General features: G+C 42.0%; 1 protein-coding gene across 2 annotated transcripts in view; it reads left to right on the forward strand.

The window, feature by feature from the left end:
- The window catches only part of TMEM158 (transmembrane protein 158), a 32,490-nt gene extending 20,861 nt beyond the window's left edge, over window positions 1-11,629 (forward strand). The window contains exon 3 of one of the 2 annotated variants that reach the window (XR_004538405.1): window positions 11,524-11,629. The gene's annotated coding sequence lies outside the window, so the exon portion shown is untranslated. Of the gene's footprint in view, window positions 1-5,661; window positions 5,791-11,523 lie in introns of those variants that run through there. The other variant, XR_004538406.1, reaches the window with a different exon arrangement.
- Window positions 11,630-24,230: the final 12,601 nt, after the last annotated feature.

Raw genomic sequence — 24,230 nt, forward strand, 5'->3', positions numbered from 1 at the left:
TTTTAACGGCCTTTCAAATAAGACTTCATGGATGGGGCAATTCTATAAGTCACTGCCTCCTTTTAGGTACCCTGATGCTGTTACATTACACAGGTTCTTCTAGTCTGCCTTTACCTATTTTGTTCAAGGACAGATTACAAAACAAGAAACCAGACCTACTTGTCCAGGAATTACAACAAACAGATTATATATAAACTCTATATGTCAACTCATAGATAAATCATTATTTTGGAACAAAAAAAAAGATTGCGTGGAGAGAACCTATTCCATAATGGCATCTGGGCACCAAGTATTCCATTATAGAATTCCGTCACACCACAGTGTTGGTGTGCCTAAATGTACATCATCACAGACTGCCATGGCAATGTTCCATTTATCGGGTATGTCCCTCCTATCTGTACCATTCGCCTCCACTGCCAACTCCAGAATCTGTCCTGTCTATCTTGCTGCACCATAGTCCTGGAACAGACTGCCCGAGTCATTACGCCAGGCTCTATCTCTAGCAGTATTCAAATCCCCCACCCCCACCTCAGAGTGTAAAACAGAATACCTCATAGCGGCGGAAGAGGCAGCGTGCTTTTCTCTGCGCTCAAAGGTCGGCACACAGTTGTCCTCCGCGCTTTTGACAGCATATCGTCCAAATTAGATTGTAAGCTCTTTTCAGCAGGAATCATCTATTACATGTTAAATGTACAATACTGTGTATGCCTTTCATTATGGTTGCCCCAGCCAAATACCTGGCATAACTGTGGTGATGTAAACTAGGCAAGGTGCACCTAATTTACAGTATTCTGTAACTTGGATGTGCAATGACAGCGCCACTCCATGCCAGAACAGGATTAATTCTTCAGTGGACCATAGGCACACAAGTACACTGGCCCCCCTGCCCACTCCCCATACCTTCCAAAGCCCCACCCACTCCCCCACCTAGATCAGTAATAGCGATATAAAGGCAAGAAACTAAGCTGGAAATCACAAGAAATCAGATTCATGTTCAGCATTACTAGAGAAATAGAAAGAAATACAAAGTATCAAAAATGGGCATTTCTAAAAGCTGACATTATTCCCTTTAATAAATTCTTTTTTCTAACTTTGAGCTTTTCGGGTGGGAGGAGGGGGGGGGGGGGGTCCTGTCATTGCAGGGTCTCTTGTCCATTTGACATGTCTTCTTTCTTTATGTCTACTCTCCATCTTTCTTCTGTGTCCCTATCTGTCCTGACCAGCATATCCCCTTTGTGTCCTTGTTCCTTTTCTCTCCATATTCAGAATCTGCCCTCACTCTCTTTTTCTCCCTCTATGATCAGTAAATATTATCTTGATGCTCCCTCCATGCCCAGAATCTTCTGTGCCCCTTTTTCCCCCTCTCTCTTCCCTTCTGCCCCCTCACCCAAGTGCTATCTTTCCCTTTTTATTCCTTGCTTTCCCCTGCAATCCAGTGTCTCTCCCCTTCTCTTACCCTGATCCAGTGATCCAATCTTTCTTTCCTTCTTCATTGCCCCTCGATCCAGTCTCTCTCTCCCCACTACAGTTCAGCAGCACCTTTCTTTTCTCATCCCCCAGATATAGCAGCACCTCTCCCTCCCACAGCCCAGCAGCAATTCTCCATCTCAGCTCCCCCCCCCCCCCGATCCAGCAGCACCTTTCCCTCTCCTACTTCAGCAGCATCTCTCATTCTGCTCCCCAGGTCCAGAAGCACTCCCTCTCACATCCAGAAGCACCCCTCTTGCTCCCCTCCCCTCCCAGGTCTAGCAGCATTCCTTTCCTTCCCGGGCTAGCAGTATCCTTCCCTCTCCTGTCCCCAGGGCCAACAATACCTTTCCCTCTCAGCTTCCCTCCCAGTTTCAGTAGCACCTCTCCCTCTCATCTTACCCAGAGTCAGCAGTACCCCTCCCTCTCCTGTCTCCAAGGCCAGCAGCATAGCATCTCTCCCAATTCAGAAGCACTCTTCTGTCTCATCCCCCCATCACCAGGACTATCATCCATCCCTCTTTTATCTCCAGGGCTAACAACACCCCTTTCTATCCCCCAACCGACCCTCCTTCATTCTATCCCAGAGTAGGCACCACCGCTCCCATTCAATTCTCTCACCATCCTGGATCACTGCAGATAGTGAAAGCCCAGCTATTCCTACATGCAGACATGACCTTTGGCTAGGCCATGCTCTGCCTCCTCTATACAGCTTTCTATTTCCTTGGAAGCAGGGTGCAGCCTAGCCAAAGGTCATGAGTCTGCATGTAGGAATAGCTGAGCTTCCACTATCTGCAGCGATCCAGACAGTGAGAGAACTGAATGGGAGCAGTGGTGCCTGCTCTGGGGGCAGAATGAAGGAGGGTCAGTTGGGGAGGATGAGAGGGGTGGGGGGAAGAAGAGCTGCTCAGCACTGCAGGAAATGACGTGACATCATTGGATCTGTGCATCGGGCCCCCCAGACCTTCTTGGGCCTGAGGCACATGCCTACTGGGCCTAATCTTTAATCCAGCACTGCCCATGCCCCTACCATGCTTTACCTATGAAACACCTCCCTCCCTTGTATTTATGCTCTATGCTGCTTTTGTGTGTCCTTACAGAATAGCATTTAGTCGCTTTGCTGCCAGTTACACATGTAAGCATACACTTATTGTGAAAATGCTGCTAGTCTGTACATTTAGACACATAAGTGGCAGGTAAATGTGGGTGTCCTGCAGTGGCATAGCCATGGGTGGGCCTGAGACCACCCATTGTAGGCTCAGGCCCATTCAAAATTCTCATGCCCTTCTTATGGCTCATGGAGATCCTCAAGCCCTACCAGCTGCAAGGGTCCTCCAGCGGCAAGAACTCTCCCCTCTCCCACTTGCTCCAGCCCACAGCACTGTCCAAACGCTGGCATCACACCGACCTCCCACCTGCTGCACATGCCCAGTTCTGCAAATGTGTGAAAACTGAGCACACACGGGGAGGGTGAGTCTGGAGCAGCAGCAGTACACGGACAGAGCTGCAGGCTGCAGCAAGTGGGAGAGGGAGGAGTTCTTGTCACTGGAGTACTCTTTGCAGCTAGTGGAGCTTGGAGGATCCCCATCAGCTCAGGTATTTTTAATGCTTTGAGCTGGCCCGGGGGAGAGGGGATGTAGAGACCTCATGTGCCCACCCAAAATTAGAGGTCTGGCTATGTCTCTGGTGCCCTGTTACACAGATTTGCCATTCATAAATTCCCCCCAAGTAATACATTTGTCTCTGGATTCTATATATGGCGCTCAAGACTGCACACACAAATTTGGGTACATGCCCAATTTGCACATTCAATTTAATTGAGTAATGAGCCAATTAGTGCAATTAATTGGGTGGTAGCAAACAGTTATTGGCATGAATAAGTGCCAACAATTTACGCAAGCATCTTGCTAAGTTCTATTCTATAAAGATGTAAATCTTTTTGCATGCAACTGAAAATGAGTCATGGTCATAGTAGGGGCATGGAGGGCTCAGGGGCATTTACTAATGATACATTGGGGGGAGCCAAGCTTAATTTACTCACAAGGATTTATACCAGGTTTCAGTTGGTATAAATCCTTGCATCTAAAGTTGGGCGTGGATCCCAGCGTTCCATGCTATTCTATAAATGATACCCAACTTGGAAAACTACTTATAGAATAGCACTTGGTGCTCATTTTTTGGTCCTGAAATTTGGGCACCATTTACAGAATGTAGTGTTTGGAGTGTAGTATGAGGGGGTGCTGAAAAGTTCTTAGCCCAACCAATTAATTTCTTAAATGCTGAGCGTTATTTTGCCACTGTAGCTGAAAAGAGTATTACACTTCCCCCTCCGTATTCGTGGTGGTTAGGGGCAGAGCCAGCCTGCGAATATTAAAAAACCACAAATAATATTCGGGCCGGTTCTGCCCCTAACCACCACTTCCCCCAGTTATTTTAAGCCCTGTAAGCCATTTCCTGTGAGCGATCTGCATGGGGCAGGAGTGTGGGAAGATCGCTCCTGCTCCCAAAACCCACTAGACCACCAGATAAGGCTTAAGGGGGGGGGGGGGGGTGCTCACAGGGCTTAAAATAGCCTGAAAAATGAAAATACATTTTTTGGTTTAAAACCGCGACTAAGCGAATCCGTAGATACAGAAACCTCGAATACAGAGGGGGAAGTGTATTTCATTAAGTGCCAATTTACAGAAACAAAATTCTTTATTTTTTAAATTGTTTCAGATCATTGATTGAACCATATCCACATCATTCTCTTCTTGTTAGGGCTGAAAACTTTTCAGCTTCCCCTCGTATAGTGCAATGTCTTTCTTATAAAGTGAAAAATACTGGTTGAGGGAACTTAAGTTCAACCATTTTAAATTTCAAAAACCTTTTGTGTTCACTTACAGAAGGGATCTCAAAGTCCCTCCTTGAGGGCTGCAATCCAGTCGGGTTTTCAGGATTTCCCCAATGAATATGCATTGAAAGCAGTGCATGCACATAGATCTCATGCATATTCATTGGAGAAATCTTGAAAACCCGACTGGATTGCAGCCCTCAAGGAGGGACTTTGAGATCCTGACTTACAGTATCTTAATGTAATCATAATGAATGAAGTCAGTCTTTTTTCCTCCCCCAATAAATCCAGTCTGATTCTATATCCGGGGAGATTTTGAAATAAAACACCTCTTGAGTCTGTGGCTTACACCATTTTTCTAGTCAATTCCATGTTGCTTAGACTGTATTATTGTAAGGTTGGTTAGCTTACTTTTTCCAAATCCAAGATCAAGGTTAAGCCACAATTCAGATACTGTCATTATTTTCCTGCTCACAATGGCTTCTGATCTAACTCTGACCTGAGGCCAGGTAAAATGAAAGGATTTGCTCAGAAGTCATGAAAAGCTTCAGTGGGAGATTTTGGACTTATACCCTAGCTCAGGGGTAGGCAATTCCGGTCCTTGAGAGCCGCAGCCGGGTCAGGTTTTCAGGATATCCACAATGAATGTGTACGAGATGGATTTGCATTAGATAATGACACGGTGACAAAATTCATCACCGTTCCCATCCCCGCGGATAACCGTGGGAAACCATCTTCATGTCATTCTTTAAGGAGAGAGGGAAGAATCAGAATATGAATGGCTACAACCACTGACACACAAGCTTTGCTTTTAAGAATGCTGGTGTAGAAGGACTGAGGTTGAAATAGACACTAGAAAATGACATGGGATTATTTCCCGTGGTTATCTGCGGGGATGGGAACGGTGATGAATTTTGTAACTGTGTCATTCTCTAATTTGCATGCACTGCCTCCTTGAGATGCAAATCTATCTCATGCATATTTATTGTGGATATCCTGGAAACCTGACCTGGCTCCTGCTCTCGAGGACCGGAATTGCCTACCCCTGCCTTAGCTGCACTGACTCCTAAGCTACCGTGCGAATCACTAGGCAACTCCCACCCCTCAGCATAAGCACTTACTTTAATCCCCGACCAGCAAAACCAATTCACACTTTCCACAGACTTCCCCACTCTCCCCCAATGAACTCTTCCCAACATCAGCTTCTTTCTCTATGTCCCATCATTTTCAAAAAATATTTAAGATCACACAGATGCAGGCATCCACATAACATCAGTCGTATTACGAGTCCATAACAGAGATGATCTGGCTACTGTATTAGTTTTATTTATTTGTTTGAATTATGTTTGTATTTTTGCAAGGGAGAAGAAATAGGCAAAGATTTTCACATGGCAACTGCTATAGCACCGCCTATGTAATGGCTAATGGGAAATGTCAGAATTTTCTTCATGACCCATGAAGATATTTATTGTGCACTGGAGGATGAATACATGAATAGCTCCAGATGAAGTCTATCATGTATCCAGCACATTGCAAAATGCATTCTTATATCAGGTATGTACTGTCATTTTAATATGGCATGAAAACATTAACAGAGTTGCTAATGCTGTTATGCCATTTATTATCTCAGGGATGGCGTTAGACCTGCTGGGGCGCAGGTCAGAAACCTGGAAGGGGCCCTAAAGCATAAAGTTAGATTGTTCCCCTTCAGCTTTGGGCAGGCATCAGTGAGATTTGAGAAACTGGGCCTCTTCTCCCTTGAAAAGAGGAGACTGAGAGGGGACTTGATCGAAACGTTCAAAATACTGAAGGGAATAGACTTAGCAGATAAAGACAGGTTGTTCACCCTCTCCAAGGTAGAGAGAACGAGAAGGCACTCTCTAAAGTTGAAAGGGGATAGATTCCGTACAAATGTAAAGGAAGTCCTTCTTCACTCAGAGAGTGGTGGAAAACTGGAACACTCTTCTGGAGTCTGTTATAGAGGAAAACACCATCCAGGGATTCAAAACAAAGTTGGACAAGTTACTGATAAACTGGAATGTACGCAGGTGAGGCTGGACTCATTTAGAGCACTGGTCTTTGACCTGGAAGCCGCCGCATAAGCGGACTGCTGGGCACGATGGACCACTGGTCTCACCCAGCAGCGGTAATTCTTTTGTTCTTACTGCCTTGTCAGTCAGGTGTTCAGGGTTTCTACAATGAATATGCAAGGACTCGATTTCCATATACTGCCTCCATTATATGCAAAATTATTTCATGCATATTCATTATGGATATCCTTTAAACCTGACTGGCAAGGGGATACTCCAGGACCAACCTGGGAAACACTGTTGTAGAGGAATCTAAACCATCCTTGCCTGTTTGGCAGAGATGAAAGAAATTTGCAAGCTGAAGCCAAGCTACAGACCAAGAATATCTCTCTGCCACATCTGCAACCTCCTTCAACTTGCAGTGCTGGTACAGTGCAAGGGGCAGAAGGAGACAGAGCCGCAGGCTGGCAGCTAGAGGGCAGTAGGCCAACAGTTAAAGCCAGTTCAAAACGTACTCTTCTGTGAATCTGGCCAGGTCTTGCCAAAGCTGTTTGTTTCCCCAAGGATGACTCTTGGTGCTTTGAATACTGTGCACAATGTTGGCTGCAGATTGTGCCGACACTCTCCTGTTAGATAGGCATGGTTCAATCTGCTGCATCGTATTGTTGTGGGTGGAGGCTTATTGCCTTGACCCAGAAGTGAAGTGTCGGAGCTGTGCTCCTATCACTGAGGGTTCACACTGAGAGCGCCCTACAACATTATACAGTGTGACATGCTTTTTTGACTTGTTACACTGTATTTGGCTTATAAGTTGTGAGACAAGTTTGGCACTGTGGGCTTCCCCCACGCAGACCTTGATGTGACTTGGTTGCCTTCCTTGTTTTTTCTAGTTTAGGATTTGTTTGGCAAATCAGGAGTGTTTTGTTGTTGTTGCATCGTATTGTTCGTCAACATTTTGAGATTCCTTATTTTGTGCAGCTTATTTGTATCCTGTCTTGTTAACATTTCCTGTTCTTCTTGTATATTAAGATCAATAAAACATTTGAACTGAAAATGATGATATTTTCTAATTCTACATGCCCCCTCTAGATCTCTCCGATCAAATACTCAACATCTAGGGCTCCTGTTACTAAGCTGCGAAAGCGGTTTTAGCGCGTGCTTAGCGCAGGCTCCATTGCCTCACGCACTAGGACGCCAACGCCAGCATTGAGCTGGCATTGGTTCTAGCCACGTAGCGCGGGTTTAGCGCATGAGGCAATTCTGCGCGCGCTAAAATCGCTATCGCGGCTTAGTGAAAGGAGCCCCTACTATCAATACCTTCATTGCGACAAATTATTTACTATACCACCTGTTCCTCTATCTTCTCTGTAAATGCCCCACAATTATGGAACTCCACGCCAATTTATTTACAGGAAGAATCATCGCTTAACCGTTTCAAAGCTAACTTAAAAACGTCCTTATTTAGACACACTCACCATCTGCAACTTCACCAGCACAACCAGAATTCCCTCTCCTGTTGTACTTACCTTCTTCGTCCCACTTTTCTTTACAATAGTGTATTTTCTCCCCCTTACCTATTGTTTCACCAGAAGTTTGTTTTGAAATGCACTCACACAATGCCTTTGAATTGTAAATGTAATTCCTAGTTTTATTTTTATCTACTTATCTACTTATTTTATCTACTTATATATCGCTTAGAAATGTGATAAGCGGGTTAACAAATTTTAATAAACTTGAAGCACAGGGTGGGATATTTCCATTGTTATCTTTGCTGCTGCTGTTTTCCCCACAGGTCTATGCTAGGCTCCTCCACCCTGCCTATTCTCTTTGCTCTCAGTGCTTTAATGAAGTGTTCAACCTTTTGACACCTATGGACCAGTGGAAATACAATAATTATTTTGTGGACTGGCACCGGTCCGCGGACCAGCAGTTGAAGAACATTGGGCTAAGTCGTGGGCCAGACCCCGCCTATCTCCACCCCAGACTCCGCCCCATAATAGTACTAATTGTAACACCATTTTTTCCATTCATTTTTCATATTTACATGCACACAATATAATTGTATTACCACATAATGGTTAACCACAAAATTAAAATACACAAAAACACACTGTATGCTTCTCAACATTCATTCCTACCAGAAAACAGATAACCCCGTGCAAATGCAGAACTAAAAACTAAAAGTACTAATATTTACAAACAAACCCTAAGATGCAAGTCTCTGCAAGCAGTATAACCCCAGAGGAAAAGAAACAAATGCATTTCTTCCTGAACAGACAGCAGATGTAAATTAATCACTAAATAAAAAATAAAATCATTCCTCCTCCCTCCGTCGTCTCCCTCCCTCCATGCTGTGCCTTGCCTTCTGGCCTGCCCCCCAGTGATATCTTTGGGCCTGACTTTGCCCTATAAGTACAATTAGGGTATTAATCTAACAATTAATTAGTCCCTTTCCCTTATGTCATCAGGGCTATTAATAGGAGTCCTGTGTATACTGTCTCCCCGACTGTAACGAAAATTTCCATAGAGGTAAATTTTCAGAGTGCTACTGAGTGGCCAAGAAAGTTGGTTATATATAGCTAGCTACATTTTAAGAACATTTAGTCAGTTTTATCTTGCTGTCTGACCACTCAGCAGTATTGCACATTTACACTGAAGAAATATTTTTATACCTCACTTCCAAGACCCAGCACTTAATGCGAGAAATCCTCTTTTGAGCCTTTAATCTTCTAGCAGCAATAGAAGGAAAAACAATCCATTCTCCCTCCCTTGATTATGCTTGAATTCTTTTGTAACCTACTTTGTAATCTGTATTTGTAAATAAATACAGTTCTTTAAGATGTTATACACTACTCACTGTATAAGCTAACTAGGAATCCACCATCTGTCCTGCCAGTGTAGAGCGCCGTTTCACTATCACATTTTCAATAGTGAGGGACAAGCAAGTTTTGTAGGACACCAGGAAACCTACCTATCCCTGTTTGCTCTAAATAACTACATGAACAGGCTGCACAGCCCCTCAGCTCTTTCTTCTATCTCTAGAGCAGTGATTCCCAACCCTGTCCTGGAGGAACACCAGGCCAATCGGGTTTTCAGGCTAGCCCTAATGAATATGCATGAGAGAGATTTGCATATGATGGAAGTGATAGGCATGCAAATTTGCTTCATGCATATTCATTAGGGCTAGCCTGAAAACCCGATTGGCCTGGTGTTCCTCCAGGACAGGGTTGGGAACCACTGCTCTAGAGGAGGCCAAGGACAAAATTACCAGACACAAAAGTATAGTTTAAACATTGAAGGCCTTGGGAATTCTTGGCACCCTACTAACTGGTAGGGAAACAACCATGAATCTCCCCGAATTACAAGTGACTAGCCATTTTATTGGGATTATGACATCAATTAATTCATTATTAAATATACATAGTTGGTACATCTTCCAATTAAATTACAATTGCTTCATTAAGATCCAGTGATAACTTGCATACTCCAACAATGTTCTATTGGTTAGTTTCAAGTCACATGGTTTCCCTAGCAACAATAATGACTCAGTTATCACATACTATTGTTTTCACCCCTGTCAGCAATAGAGGGGGTAACATGTTCACTTAGGACACAACCTTGTTGACATGCTCTAGGACATAGGTACTTTCTCTATTCTGTTGCAAATATCTATTTAAAAACATTTGCCAGTAATGCTAACCAAACAATATTAGAAGAAGCTGAATAAAGAGACATCCCAGCACACCTGTGTTCAGGGAACAGTTTTCTGTTATTTACAAGTTGTTTATGACTTTTAGCTATAGCCTACTGTTATGTTATGACTACCACATCCTTAGTGTAGTTTTCCCAGGCATTAGACCTTGAGTAATATCAGATATTTCCTCTTTGCTTTTCTGGTAACAGAAAAGCTTGTACTCAGCATACTGTCCAATCTCTAAACTAGAGCAGTCTCTGAATTAAAACATTTTAGTATTGTGCCATAATATGCTTTTCATCTCTCGCCTTCTGAAGCATTTCTATCCTTTTAGTGTCTTTTCAAGTTCCCAGGCAAAGTTATGCCCCCCCTTATATCCTGCTTAATACAATGATTGCCATTAATTGAAAACACAATATGGTAGCAATACAGTGGGAGGACACATGCTCAGCTTAGAAAGAACTTGACTATCACTGTAAAATGATCATATTTTTACCCCACACTCCCTATATCCCTGCTGTTTTCCTTTGCTTCATCAGTCTCTCCTTGGGGAGGGGGGGGGGGGGCAAAAGCAGAAGAAATGATAGGAAGAGTAGATCCTGACAGCCAAAGAGCTATCAGCAGTGCATCCTTTAGCTGCAGGACCACATTTTGGATTTGTAGGTACTTGGAGGGCCTCAGAAAAAAATTGTTAATGTCTTATTAATGAAATAACAATTTTGCATGAGGTAAAACTTTAGTTTATAAATCTTTCCTTTTGGCTAAGTCTTAATAATAATATTGTAATTTATAGCTAAAGAGACAATCAAGAAACTGTTTTATTTTATCGTAAACATACCAAGGGCCTCAAAATAGTACCTGGCAGGCTGCATCTGGTCCCCAAGCCACGAGTTTGAGACCACTGAACTAAGTGAAATTGTTTTCTTTCTACCTTATAAAAGTCATTTTAAAATCATTTAAACATCCTTTGTGAGCACATAAAGTTGCTGGAGCTTGACCTAGAAGTACATTTTTCAGTGGACTGGAATTAAATTTCAGAATGTTTTCCTTATTTTGGATGAAGTGTGATATAGCATTTTTGGTTCAAAGCTTGTGCAGATGAAGATAGAGTTTGCAGGGACGGGATGGGGATGAAAATAGACCCAACACAGGCTGTGTTTCAGCATGTCTACCTGCATTAGGAGTCCATCATCATCTGTAAAAATAAAAATAAAATCTGATTTTAATTTTTATAGATGATAGATCTATGATGCTAGCAGACACACCAAAACACAGCCTGAGTCGGGTCTTTTTATATGTTATGTATAGTACATGTTTGACATCTATTAAATATTATATGGCCATAGCATTATTTTTGTTTGGCCATCTGTGTTTGGATATTTGTGCGGAGTTTTCTCCTTCCGTTTGCAGATAACATAATAGCATTTGCACACATTAACCATTAGAAATGATTCTCTTTGTGTAAAATACAACTTGTCATTTTCTTTGTTTTTCTACAGATGACCATCTTGGATAAACATTATATCCTAAGGCAGGTTGGATAAATGTTGAGCAACTCTAGGGAGAAGGGGGAATCTTCTATACTGTAATACTCACTATCTGTTGGATTAAAGATTACATATTAAGGTTAAATGTTACTTGAGTTCATTAGCACATCCACTAGAGAGCAGTGTAACACAAAATATACAAAAACTGGTTTACTCTACTAAAGTCAGCAGTTGGGTCATGTCCAACAATAACCCTCTGCTCCTTTTCTTGATGTTTATAATGTTATTATATTACATCATGAATAGACTATCCAGCGAGTTGCAAGATCCAAAGCAATATGTTTTAAACAGAGGCAGATCATGCCAAATTAATTGACCAATTTTTTTTTTGACTGGGTTACCAGAGGACTACAACAAAGGTAGTGTTGAATATGGTTGACTTGAATTTCTGTAGAGATTGTTCAGTTTATTCATGAACATCCTGTAAGAAACAGTGTCAATCTAGGAGTAGGTCCCAATGTGATAAATTGGATTAGAAAATAGTTAACTGGCAGAGAATAATACTGGAATTCACAGACAGGAAAGGTGAGTAGTGGAGGGCTTCAGGGATAGACTTACGACTAGTTCTGCTCAATATCTTTCTAAGTGACCTATCAGAAGGGTTAGTGGGCAATTATAAAAAGTTTAGAAACAGAGTAGACACCTCTGAGGGAATAGGCAAAATGAGAAGTAATCTATAAAAATTAGAAGACTGATTGAATGCCTGACAGTTGAGCTTTACTATGAAGAAATGCAGAGTGAAGCAAAGAAATCCTAAGGAGCAGTTTGCAGTAGGAGAAGAGAGGTTGGTTTACATGGACTAGAAGAGAACCTGGGTTAATAGTATCTGAGGATCTCAAGGTAGTGAAACAATCAAACAAGGTGATTTTGATTTGGTCAATCATTCTATATTGTTGGATTGTCTGGACCACATGGGTGTTTCTGGCAAGGTAATAAAATTATTTCAAGAGTTCTTAAAATCCCGAACCTACCAAGTTTATTTTGAAAGCACTCATTCAGGTACATGGGATGACTCCTGTGCCAATATTGTATAGCTGGCAGTCAACCAAAAAAACCTGGCTTGACTTCGATTAATACAGAATACAGCAATTCTTCTGATTTTTAAATTTAAAATATTGGAACACATAACGCTTTATTACAAGGAGCTGCATTGGCTCCCCATGAAAGCTAGAGTGCAGTTCAAGTTTGGTTGCCTGTGTTACAAAGTAATATCTGGTATGGCTCCAGCCTTTTTAGTTGATCAAATTATTGTTCCCATCATAGATGTTCTACTCGGATATCTTCCCTGTTTGATTTTTTATCACCCAAAGGTTGCTACTATAAAAGATATCACAATCTACTACTGTCATGTCAAGCAGCTACTTGGGATACTGATTTTGGTAAATTATTCTTTATATCTACATCATATCAAATTTTTAGGAAACTATTAAAGACTTTAGGAAATTTTTGAAATGAAAGATTGAAAAATGTATTTCATTTTGTGTTGTAGCAGTATTATTAAACTGCATAGATTTGAAAATGTTATGTTATGTCAATGCAGGAAGAATTCTACGCTACAGAGATCGGGGCATCACTCGTGGCATAAAGGAAGTGATAGTGCTCCTGTGCAGGTCATTTGTTGAGACCCAATTGAATGCTTTGTTCAGTTTTGGAAGCCATATCAAGTTTCAAGTTTTATTTTAGTTTGATGAATCGCTTACTTAGTTTTACTAAGCGAGGCACAAAATTGATAAACAAACATATTTAGACATACAATTTAAAATAATGGGTTAGACCAAAAGACTTACAGCCCGACTAATACACAAGGTAATAGGGAACAGAACTACAATTCAGTATTTTAGAGTACAGAAGAGAGCCATATATGGAGGGAAAAGTACATCAAAGAAGAAAACTAATATAAACTTTAACCATAATTTAAAGATTAAAAGCATCTTTAAAAGAAAACTTAAAAATTACTTTTTAAAACGAGTCAAGTCATTTTCCTCTCTTAAATGCTGAGGCATGGCATTCCAAAGCTGCAGTGCCATCACTGAAAACATATCGTGTTGTCGTGTTGCAATAACTTTCAAAGAGGGGACTACTATAAGCTTTTGATTAGTAGACCAGAGAGAACGCGAAGTGCTATAAGGGATAAGTAATTTATCAATGAATTGAGGTTCATTAGTGGAAAGGGTTTTGAATACTAAAAGTACAATTTTGAAGGTAATATGATTGTCTGGACTGCATGGGTGTTTCTGGCAAGGTAATAAAATGGTTTCAAGACTTCTTAAAATCCTGAACCTACCAAGTTTATTTTGAAAACACTCATTCAGGTACATGGGACAACTCCAATGGGGTTCCACAGGGATCCTCTCTTTCGCCATTGTTCAATATATATCTAGCATCTATGGAGACAAGATTGGCAAATCTAGGAATTCAACTACATCGTTATGCTGATGATATAACCATCATAATTCCTTTAACCTGTCAATTATCTATAGTCATTCAGTTCATATCTTCAGTGATTCTAAATAATTGATACAAAGAGATTAGAGGCAGTCCAAGGAAAGTAGCCAAAATGGGCCTGTCTCGCTCTCTCTCTTGTATACTGTATATGTGTGTGTGTGTATATATACAATTCTAGAGGAGAACAGGGAGCCCAGGAAAAATAGGATGCTATCTTTGAAGTATTTAATCAACAAGCTAAACTTTTCCGAAGGAGGAACTAAAGAAAATAGAACATGATCTGCAGGGAGATAGATTCAGGAGGAACATCAGGAGATATTTGTTCACAGAAAGAATGATGGATATCTAAAGTGACCTGCTGGGACAGAAATGGTGTTGGAATTCAAAATCAAGTGGGATGTTCTATACCCCCCCACCCCCACCACCAAATCTCTAAATCAGAGGTGTCCAACCTGTGGCCTGAGGGCCGCATGCGGCCCCATGAAATATTTTGTGCGGCCCCGGTCGAGGGCGATGCAGTGTTTTCCTCTGCTGCCCCCAGGTGTTTACCGTCTTGCCAGCTCCCTCCTCTGTCTTGCTGCAGCATTTGTGAGGCCCCAGAAACATTGTTTTGGGCCAATGCGGCCCAGGGAAGCCAAAAGGTTGGACACCCCTGCTCTAAATAAGAGGATGGAAAGCAAGCATCCAGCACTTCAACTCAAAACAGCTGTAAAATTTCTTTTGCACTTCTAAGAAGGCAAAGGAAACCTGCACAGAGTGGTAACAACAGCCCTAAACAAAGATTTGGGGATTAATCCCAGTAAGCAACAGCCTTTACTAGGCACATAGGATAGGCCAGTTTGATATTTAGCTGCTACTATGTTATCAAGTTACTGTTCCTTAAGGAATAATGGGAAATGGCTTTGTGTAGTTTAATTTTGTGGTTACCATTATGGACTCCTTTTACTAAGGTACGCTAGGGCTTTAACGCACGGAATAGCGTGCACTACATTGCCTCGCGCACTAGACCTTAACCCCAGCATTGAGCTGGCAATAGTTCTAGAATCATAGCGCACGGTAATTTCCTACGTGTGCTAAAAATGCTGGCGCACCTTAGTAAAAGGAGCCCTATTTGTCGTTAATAAAATTATATAGTATGTATATGGAAAATGAATAGAAGAAATGGCACGATAAAGGGGGAACTCTATTGTTTAGAAAAATGAGTCTTCTGGCGTGAAAATGCATCTTGCAGTCTTAAACACAAACTACATTCCCTGTATCTTGGAAATGGAGAAACCTATTGCATTTGTTGACTGGGAAGCCCATCTATGAACTCTAAATAAAGGAAAGTGAGCCCTCTGGGAATCTACACACTTTAGAAAAATATTCAATTGTCTACAAGATAGTATTATGAATGTTTATGTCTTGATATGCTGGGAAGATTTGGTGATCTATGAATATTTTCCTATATGCCAGCATTACACCCTCCCAAACACTAATGCAAAGGTTTTGCAGTTAACATGCCTTAACTTTTGCCATTGTGGGGTGTGAAATGCAAAACCGTAAGTGGTTTAATATATAAAGCCCCTAAATCCAACCAACCAAATTTTTCCAAGTTAGATCAGGGAAACAGTGACTTAGTAAAGGGGGGAGGGGGGCAGTCCTCTTCTGGCGCCATGTTGGTGTGGGCGCCGGCATCCTTCCTCCTCTCTGCCCCCTCACCTCTTCCCACTCCTCCCCTCACGCGTGCCCCCTTCCCCCCGTTCCTCTAGTTGTTCACCATCATGAGCAACAACTTCCATGTTCTCCTCGCGACTGCGTCGGCTCTCCCTCCTGATGTCACTTCCGGGAGTGACGTCAGAGGAGGAGCTGACGGGGTTGTGAGGAGCACGTGGAAGTTGTTGCTCATGGCAGTGAACTAGAGGTACAGGGGAAGGGGACGAATGGCAGGGGGCAGTGGGGAGGCAGTGCCACCGCTCTGGGTGCCTCTCACCCTCGCTACGCCACTGCAGGGAAAATATGCTGCTGGAAACACAGATTAGGTTTAGCTGAATATTCCCTAAAGATATTAGCCGGTTATCTTACCTTTAGAGAATCTGAATATCTACCTCTGTTACTAAGGTAGTGTGTCTTTTTTCCTGGCAATAAGAAACAATTGTGATGAAAACATCAGTGATTTCTAATGAATCAGACAGTTGTGTATTCCTGGAAACAAGCTTATGAAATATTCCTTAAACCCATATTTGGTAAATAAACGGCATAGACAAACAAGACTTTAATCTTTTCCTAATCTACCTCTCCATTTCTTTTAAATGAATTGAATATAGCACATGTTACACAGAAAAATGAAGGCAGATAAAGACCATATGGCGTATCTAGTCTGCCTATCCATGCCATCTACTATCCTGCCCTTTCGCTTAGAAATCCAATGTACCTGTCCCAAGCTTTCTTGAATTCTGATACATTTTTTTAGCCCCACCACCTCCACCGGAAAACACCATCCTTTCCATGAAACAGTATTTTCTGAGATTACTTCTGAGTCTACGTAATCCCTCTCACCTTCATCCTATGCCCCCTCATTCTAGTTTTCTTTCAACTGAAAGAGACTCACCACATAGGTTTTTAAACATCTCTATCATATCTCCCTCTCCTTTCCTCCAAAGTATACCGTACATACTCAAATATAAACCTATGCCCCCCCCCTTTTTAAGGGAAAAACAGTAACTCGAATATAAACTGAGGGTTTATATTCTACCATTCCTCCCTTGAGATGCCTTACCACCCTCCTTCCTAAGAGTTTATCCCTCCACCACCACTGCAAGCCTTCCCTGAACTGGCAGACTTTTGCTGCTGCAATCAGGGCATGTCCACACCCCGCCCATACCCTAACCCCACTGGAACATCAGCTAGTGCTCCTTCCCTGCCTCCCAAGCAAAAGTAATGCCCACACCACCACCCATGCCCCAGTCCCCACCGGAACAGCTAATGCTTCCTCCTTCATTCCCAAGCAAGAGTAATGCCCGTACCCCTGCCTGCGTCTTAACCCTCACCAGACCATCAGCTAATGCTCCCTCCCAAGTCATAGGAACACCTGCACCCCTGTCTGCACACCACTGGAACATCAGCTAATGCTCCTTTCCTCCCTGGCAAGTGAGGCTGACATTCCACCAGGCCTACCGGGATCTTCTGGTGGTTTTGCGGCGCGTTGGGGCAAGAGCATTCCAACTCGTTCCTCTGCAATATAAATGGCCACCGGGACTTCCAGCAGCAGTCTTGCGAGGCTCCCAGCAGATGGGTTTGCAGGTGTTTCTCTGGCTTGGGAGGGAGCAGTAGCTGATGCTCTGGTAAGGGTTGAGGTGCGGGCATGCGCTGATCACAGCAGCAAAAGTCTGCCTGTTCAGAGGGGATGCTGCAGCAGTGGAAGGGGAAGACTAAGATAAACCGAGACTCTCATTTTTGGACCATTTTTTGGGTCCAAAAATCTCAGTTTATATTTGAGTATATACGATACATATTGAGATTTCTGTCCCCATACCCCTTATAGCATGGTCCATCAACCATTTTAGTTGCCTTCTTCTGGACCGACTCCATCCTGTTTATATGTTTTTGAAAGTGTGGTCTCCAGAAATTGTACACAATATTTTTGTTAACCTTGTGATGGCGAAGTAGCTTAAAGGGTAGGCTATAATGTGGAATAGCTGGGTTAGAAAGGGAAGAACAGATGACTACAAATAGAGTTCACTCTAAGAAAATGGGAGGTGGGTGCCTCAGAGATTAGTGCTGGGCCCAGTATTGTTCAATAGTTTTATGACCAAAACTGAAGTGAGACTAGAAGATGTGATTTTATTTTCTACAAATGATGTGAAGACCTGCAATGGGAAAAACATTGCAGATGACATGCAAAAGTTAGGCCTGACTTAAAAGATGAAGAATGGTCAAGGGTTTGTCAACTGACAATGAAATGGTCTCAAATGGATGGTGTTTCCCGGTTCAACCTCAGAATGATGGGTTGCATTAGCCCCAATATGCTAAGCAGGAAGCCAGAGCTGAAAGATTGTTTAGGGACAGAAAGACAGATACAATTAGCAGGAAGTAGAAGGTGGTAATACTTCTATAGAAATCATTGTCTAAACCACATCTAGATTATTGTTCTACAGACTGCCGACCTGATATTCAGAAGTTCTTATCCAGGTAGCCATACCTGCTACTAGATAACTGATGCCTGCCATCAGCAGTTGAAAATCATTGTGAACCCTCTGATGTCATTTGAACAACACCCAGATGTTTTGTGGGTAGATTGAGGATGGTCCAAGAGTTATATGGTTACTGGCAATATTCAGTCTATTAATCTGATAACTATTCAGATAAAGTTGGGCAGAGAAAGGCTTTACTGACTATATCCAGTTTAGCTACCTAGAAAACAGGTTGAAAATCATTGCCATCCAGATAGCGCTGGCACCGATTGCTCTATCTGGATATTCAGCACTGGCCACTCTCCAGATAATGGGGCTAAATATTTGGATTTATTTCAGCCAGAACAGGAAATATGCAAATAAACACTAATCTCCTTGGCTGAATATTGACCAGCACATCTCCATGTAGACATAGACAGGGTGGAGGCCATTCAGAAGAGTTACTGTAATGGTGAGGTGCCTTCAATATGGGTGAAGGAATTCAAAAAAGCGTGGGATAAACAGAGGATCTCTAATTAGAAAATGAAGAATGTAAATTAAAGAGCTAAGGCCGGTACGGAACAGACTTGCACAGTCTGTGTCCCATATGTGATGATTTGGTGTAGGATTGGGCTGGGGAGGGCATCGATAGAACTCCACTAATTTGGAACATGAGGATGTTACTGGCCAGACTTTATGGTAGATATCCTGCAAACAGGGTGGTTGGATAGGCTGGAGTGAGCTTGGATGGCAACTTTAGCTTTTGGAACCTAGGACAATACCAGGTGGACTTTACAGTCTATGACCCAGAAATATCAAAAAAGAGACCAGTTAAATTAATCATGTATTTTTAATGGGTATAACTAATGGACAGACTGAATGGACCGTTTAGGTCTTTATCTGCCGTCATCTATTATATTATTATAATTCTTCAGGTCAAGGCATAACTAGATGTCACAATTATTATATTATTATAATTCTTCAGGTCAAGGCATAACTAGATGTCACAAAATGCCCTGTTATTACAGTAGGTGTCTAATGGTTAATCTAAGTGCTAATAAACTCTTCTGTGATAGTATGGAGCAGGCGTACTCCTTGTTCTTAAATACAATATGCATGATGAAAGAAAATAGGAATGATTTTTAGCTGGGATTTCCCATCGAGATACTACCAAAGGAGTTGTCAGTGAGGAATTTTTGGAGGGAGTTTACTTTTGTCTCCTTTCTGCTAAGCATCAAAAAGGAAGCCCGGGGCTCCTTAGGTTTCTAGGTTCCTGGGAGTTGGTTAAACCTGGACAAAGGAAAAGTAAAGCAGTCTTTTTTTTTTGGCTCCTTGCTACATTGAAGAAAAGTTGTGGAGGGAAGCTGTAAGACTAAGGCCAGTGGTTTTTGGAACTGCACCGGAGGGGATGATCAGCCTGTTTGCCTTCATCTAAGGCGTGGAGAGCCTGGAGTGAAGAAATCTTGGACTAGAAAAGAATTTACACACCAGAAAGGAACGCCCTGGATGTAGAGGAAGGAGTTTTGGGAGCTTGCCTAACAGAAGTCCCCAGGAGGTTCACAGAGCCCACGTGTGGTGAACAAATAAGAATTGCTCTGATAATCAGTTAAAGCAATGTGCCCTGGCTGTGAAAAAGAAATCCAAAGAGTTTTAAAATGAACACCGAAAAATCCCATTACAAAAGCAGAAGAAGGGAGAAGCAATATTCCAGTGTCTACATTTTTTTGTCTTTTGCATTTTGCATGTCTGCAATGTTAACAGATGAATTACTCTGATTTTTAACACCCAGAAATTATGGGGTTGATATTCAGCTGCAGTAAAATTAAGCCCAGATATTTGATGCCAGATCATGTCTGGGCACCACCACTGATATCTGGAGTCAGCTGCTAACTCAGAACTTTTGCAGGGGCCTGCTGATATTCAATGCTGGCACCTGCATAGCTAAGTGGAAAAGGGACAATTCAGCACGGCTGTTTCAGCATGGCCTTTTCAGAGTGGTCCTTTCAGCATGGGACAGTTCACAGTTCTTTCAGCGTGGGCCGTTTCATCTCTTAATATTAAGACACCCTCTTAAAGTCAACCTTTTACTCCAGAAGTCTTCCTTCTAGACAATCATCTGTTCCAATATAAAGACTAATCTTACGATGCGCCTGATTGATCTGTGATGATTTCCCCTCCCCCCCCCACTCTTCAAACCTTGAAGTTACTAAATGATGCGGAGGCAGGAGAAGAAGACTGTGGGTGGATGAAAGGAAAGGAAAGAAGCACCAGTGGGGGGTGACGAGCTATGCTCCCCCTTTTTCAAATCTTGAAGTCACCAAATGATGCGAAGGCAGGAGAAGACGACCACTGGTGGGTGAAAAAGGAAAGAAGCACCAATGGGGCAAGAGGGGTTATTTCCTCCTCTCTTTCAAACCTTGAAGCTTCAGCAGGCTAAGCACTCGCCATTACAATGTCTACAATAAAACAGCTGTGCTGAACTGGGCTGGCCGAGTTGGCCGTGCTGAACTATCCTGTGCTGAATCGTCCTAGACCCCAGCTAAGCAGGCATAAATAAACCTGCATTTTGTGCAGTCCTATCTGCCCACTTATTTATGCAAACAAAACAAAATAATGCTTATTGGACTGGGCCACACACCATCATCGGGTGCCCCTATTTGTGTGCTCATACAGTGAATTCCCCTGGTAATATTACTAATACCAAAATTGTAATAAATTAAATCAAATTAATTGAATCAAACAAGGTTTCCCCCCCCCATCCCATAAGCCACATGGAAGAAGATTCACACCGACAAAGTTTATTCATTCATTCAAGTCCATCATAAAGTGCTATAGATTCGCTGGTTAAAAAGAACTTAGCCGCATGAGAATCGAGTCTCAGAAAAATCATCACTCTGCTGAAGATATTGTTCTTATGGTCAGACCACACTTAGAGTACTGTGTCCAACACTGGTCTCCCTACCTAAAGAAGGATATAACCCTACTGGAGAGGGTGCAAAGGCGAGCCACGAAGCTAGTTAAAGGTATCGAGAATTTGAGCTACAAAGAACGCCTTGGAAAACTGGGATTGTTCACCCTCGAGAAGAGAAGACTGCGAGGAGACATGATAGAGACTTTTAAAATACTAAAAGGATTTGACAAAATAGAGCAAGAAACATCATTATTCACATTGTCAAATGTGACCCGGACAAGAGGTCATGGGCTGAAACTGAGGGGCACAAGGCCCAGGACAAATATAAGGAAGTTCTGTTTCGCACAACGAGTGGTGGACGCTTGGAACGCTCTCCCTGAGGAGGTCGTGATGGAGACCAACATTCTGGGATTCAAGAGCAAGTTGGATACGCACCTTCTTGCAAATCACATTGGGAGATACGAGTAAACAAGGTTTCTCAGCAGAGCACACCTAGCTTGGCCTCCGCGGGTGCGGGTCGCCGGACTGGATGGACCTAGAGTCTGATCCGGCGAAGCCATTTCTTATGTTCTTATGTTTTTCTGAAGCTGAAGAAATGCTATTTATGCAGGCATTGGCACTGAATATGGCTGGTACTAGTATAACTGGATGTCCCCAACCTGATTCTGTCCATAGACCACCTTGGCACTAACCAAGCAGTGCCATGGCGATCAGAGCCAATATTTTCAGTGGAAGTGCTTGGATAAATGCTACTGAACAACTTGATGCAATTTCATTTTTTTCTAACTGCCAAATGAATAGCCAAACTGTTCTTTGTGACCCCAACCATTTCAGCCTCAGTTGAGGCGGCTTGATTCTCAATTGTCTCTATACACTGTTCAATTTTTATCATCTTTTTTTTCTCTTGTTCTTCTAACTGAACTGCCACTTCTTCTGTAAACTTACTCAAAGAAACCAATTTGTCAAGCAATACCATTCCATCCGCAATATCACAGTCATAACATCCAACCAGGATCCTCAGATCCCAGTCACAAAATTTACTATCTATTCCATCCCTTTGCATTCTGAGCATAACCAATACAACAAATTTTGCAGTTACCGCACTAACTGTTGGAATGCTTTACCCAGTGACCTTCGTAATGAAAATTCTCTGGACAAATTTAAAGGAAAACTGAAAATATTCCTCTTTAAGGATATTTTCAATCCTTAAATCTTTCTTGCTCTGTCCACAGATTCCGCCAAGTTATCCCTTCCCTCTTGTATTTACCCCTTCTTTGAACTGCCTTACTATGTTAATGGATTTCTACCCCTTCATCCTTTCATTTATGCGAGTCCCGTTAGGCTTTTGTCTGTTCCCCATAATTTTTAATATCATGTTAGTTGACATGGTTTATATTGTAAACCGCCTAGAAGTATGATAGATGGTATATCACATTTATAATAAACTTGAATATAAGCTGCTGAAGTACCCAAAGAAGCGGATTCATTTAAAGATGTTAAATTTAATGAAAATACATATAGTAGTTTAGCATGTCCAATAATATTGTACTATAAACTAGAAAATTGCAAAGAAGGGCAGGCATTCTCAACAGAATCAACTGCTGGGACTTCCACAAGCTCTTGATTAGAAACTTGAACCATCTCTAATTTCAAATCAAATTGAGGGGGAGGAGTTCTATCCCCTGATGATAATATAGAGGCGGCTGGTAGTTTGGTCTTCTATTTGAATTAGAAAGAAGCTTTGAAATGCTTGGATGTTGACTTTCAAGTGCTTGAGTATCTAAAACAGACTCGTTACGAAAAAGATGCGCAAATTGGGAAGATAAAATATCGCACTAGCGTTAAGGCCAACAGATATAACTCTCCTGAAGAAGCTTTACATAGAGTGAAACGGAGATGCTTCATTGAGCATTTGAGCACTTTAAAGAGCACTCAAGAACTTGAAAGTCAACATCCGAGCATTTCAAAGTTTCTTTCTAATTCAAATAGAAGACCAAACTACCAGCCACCTATATATTATGGTCGTGAAAACAAAGCTAAGTACAAAAGTTAATTCAAAGTGTGCATTTTCTCAACACTGTTTGCTAATGTTATTACTTTAGAAATTTTGTATTTATAAGCGAAGTATTATATTAAATAACATAAAATAGAATAAGAGAATTTAATAACAAATTAGAAAAGGAGAACTTAAAGGGTCCAATGATAGCTTACATTTAGGATATTATGACAAGATTAGTTCTAACGTCATAATTAACTGCAGGCACTTGAGGTATCCCTTTTCCATCAGAAAGGTTGCTGAATGAATAACTCATAATATTGATTATTGGAACAAGGAATACACTCAAGCACAGTCCATCTATTTTTTTGATAGAGTATTTAGTCTGTTTGTGTAAGGTTTTAAGTAGGTAGATCTTACATCTTCCTCCATAAAGACATAAGCTAAGAAATTATTCAGCCTCTCCACTATGGCCTTGTCCTCCATGAGACTCCCCTTTGTTCCTTGATGATCTAACAGTCCCATGGAGGCTTTTTGCTTCTAATGTACCTGATAAAATTTGTCTCTGTGGCAAGTTTCTCTTCATATTCTCTTTTAGCCTTCTTTAACAAGGCTTTGCATATAACTTACAGTGCTTATGCTGCTTCTTATTTTCTTCATTCAAATTATTTTTCCATTCTTTGAAGGATGTTCTTTTGGCTCCAATAGCCTCTCACTTCACCTAATCATGCTGGCTGTCATTTGCTCTTCTTGAAAATGGCCCCCCCCCTCCTTTCAAAGTGGAGCTCTTCAACTGGATTACCCTCTGCCTGTCCACTGGCTACTTCCCACTGGAACTTGGCCACATCCTCATATCACCAACTATCAAAAACCCCAAAGAATCACTCTCCACAACCACCAACTACAGACCCATCGCCAACATACCCTTCTTCCTCAAGATTATGGAAGGCCTTGTAAACCAGGACCTCATGTCCTACCTCGATAATACAACATCCTTCATGACTCCCAGTCAGGATTCCGCACAAACTACAGCACGGAAACCGTCCCAGCTTCTCTAACCGACTACCTCCTCCAACTATTGTCACAGGGAAACAGTGCCCTAATACTCCAGTTTGACCTCAGTAGTGCCTTTGATCTGGTAGACCATGACATTCTA

The sequence above is a fragment of the Geotrypetes seraphini genome, chromosome 2 (genome assembly GCF_902459505.1).
Source record: "Geotrypetes seraphini chromosome 2, aGeoSer1.1, whole genome shotgun sequence".
Taxonomy (NCBI): Eukaryota; Metazoa; Chordata; class Amphibia; order Gymnophiona; family Dermophiidae; genus Geotrypetes; species Geotrypetes seraphini.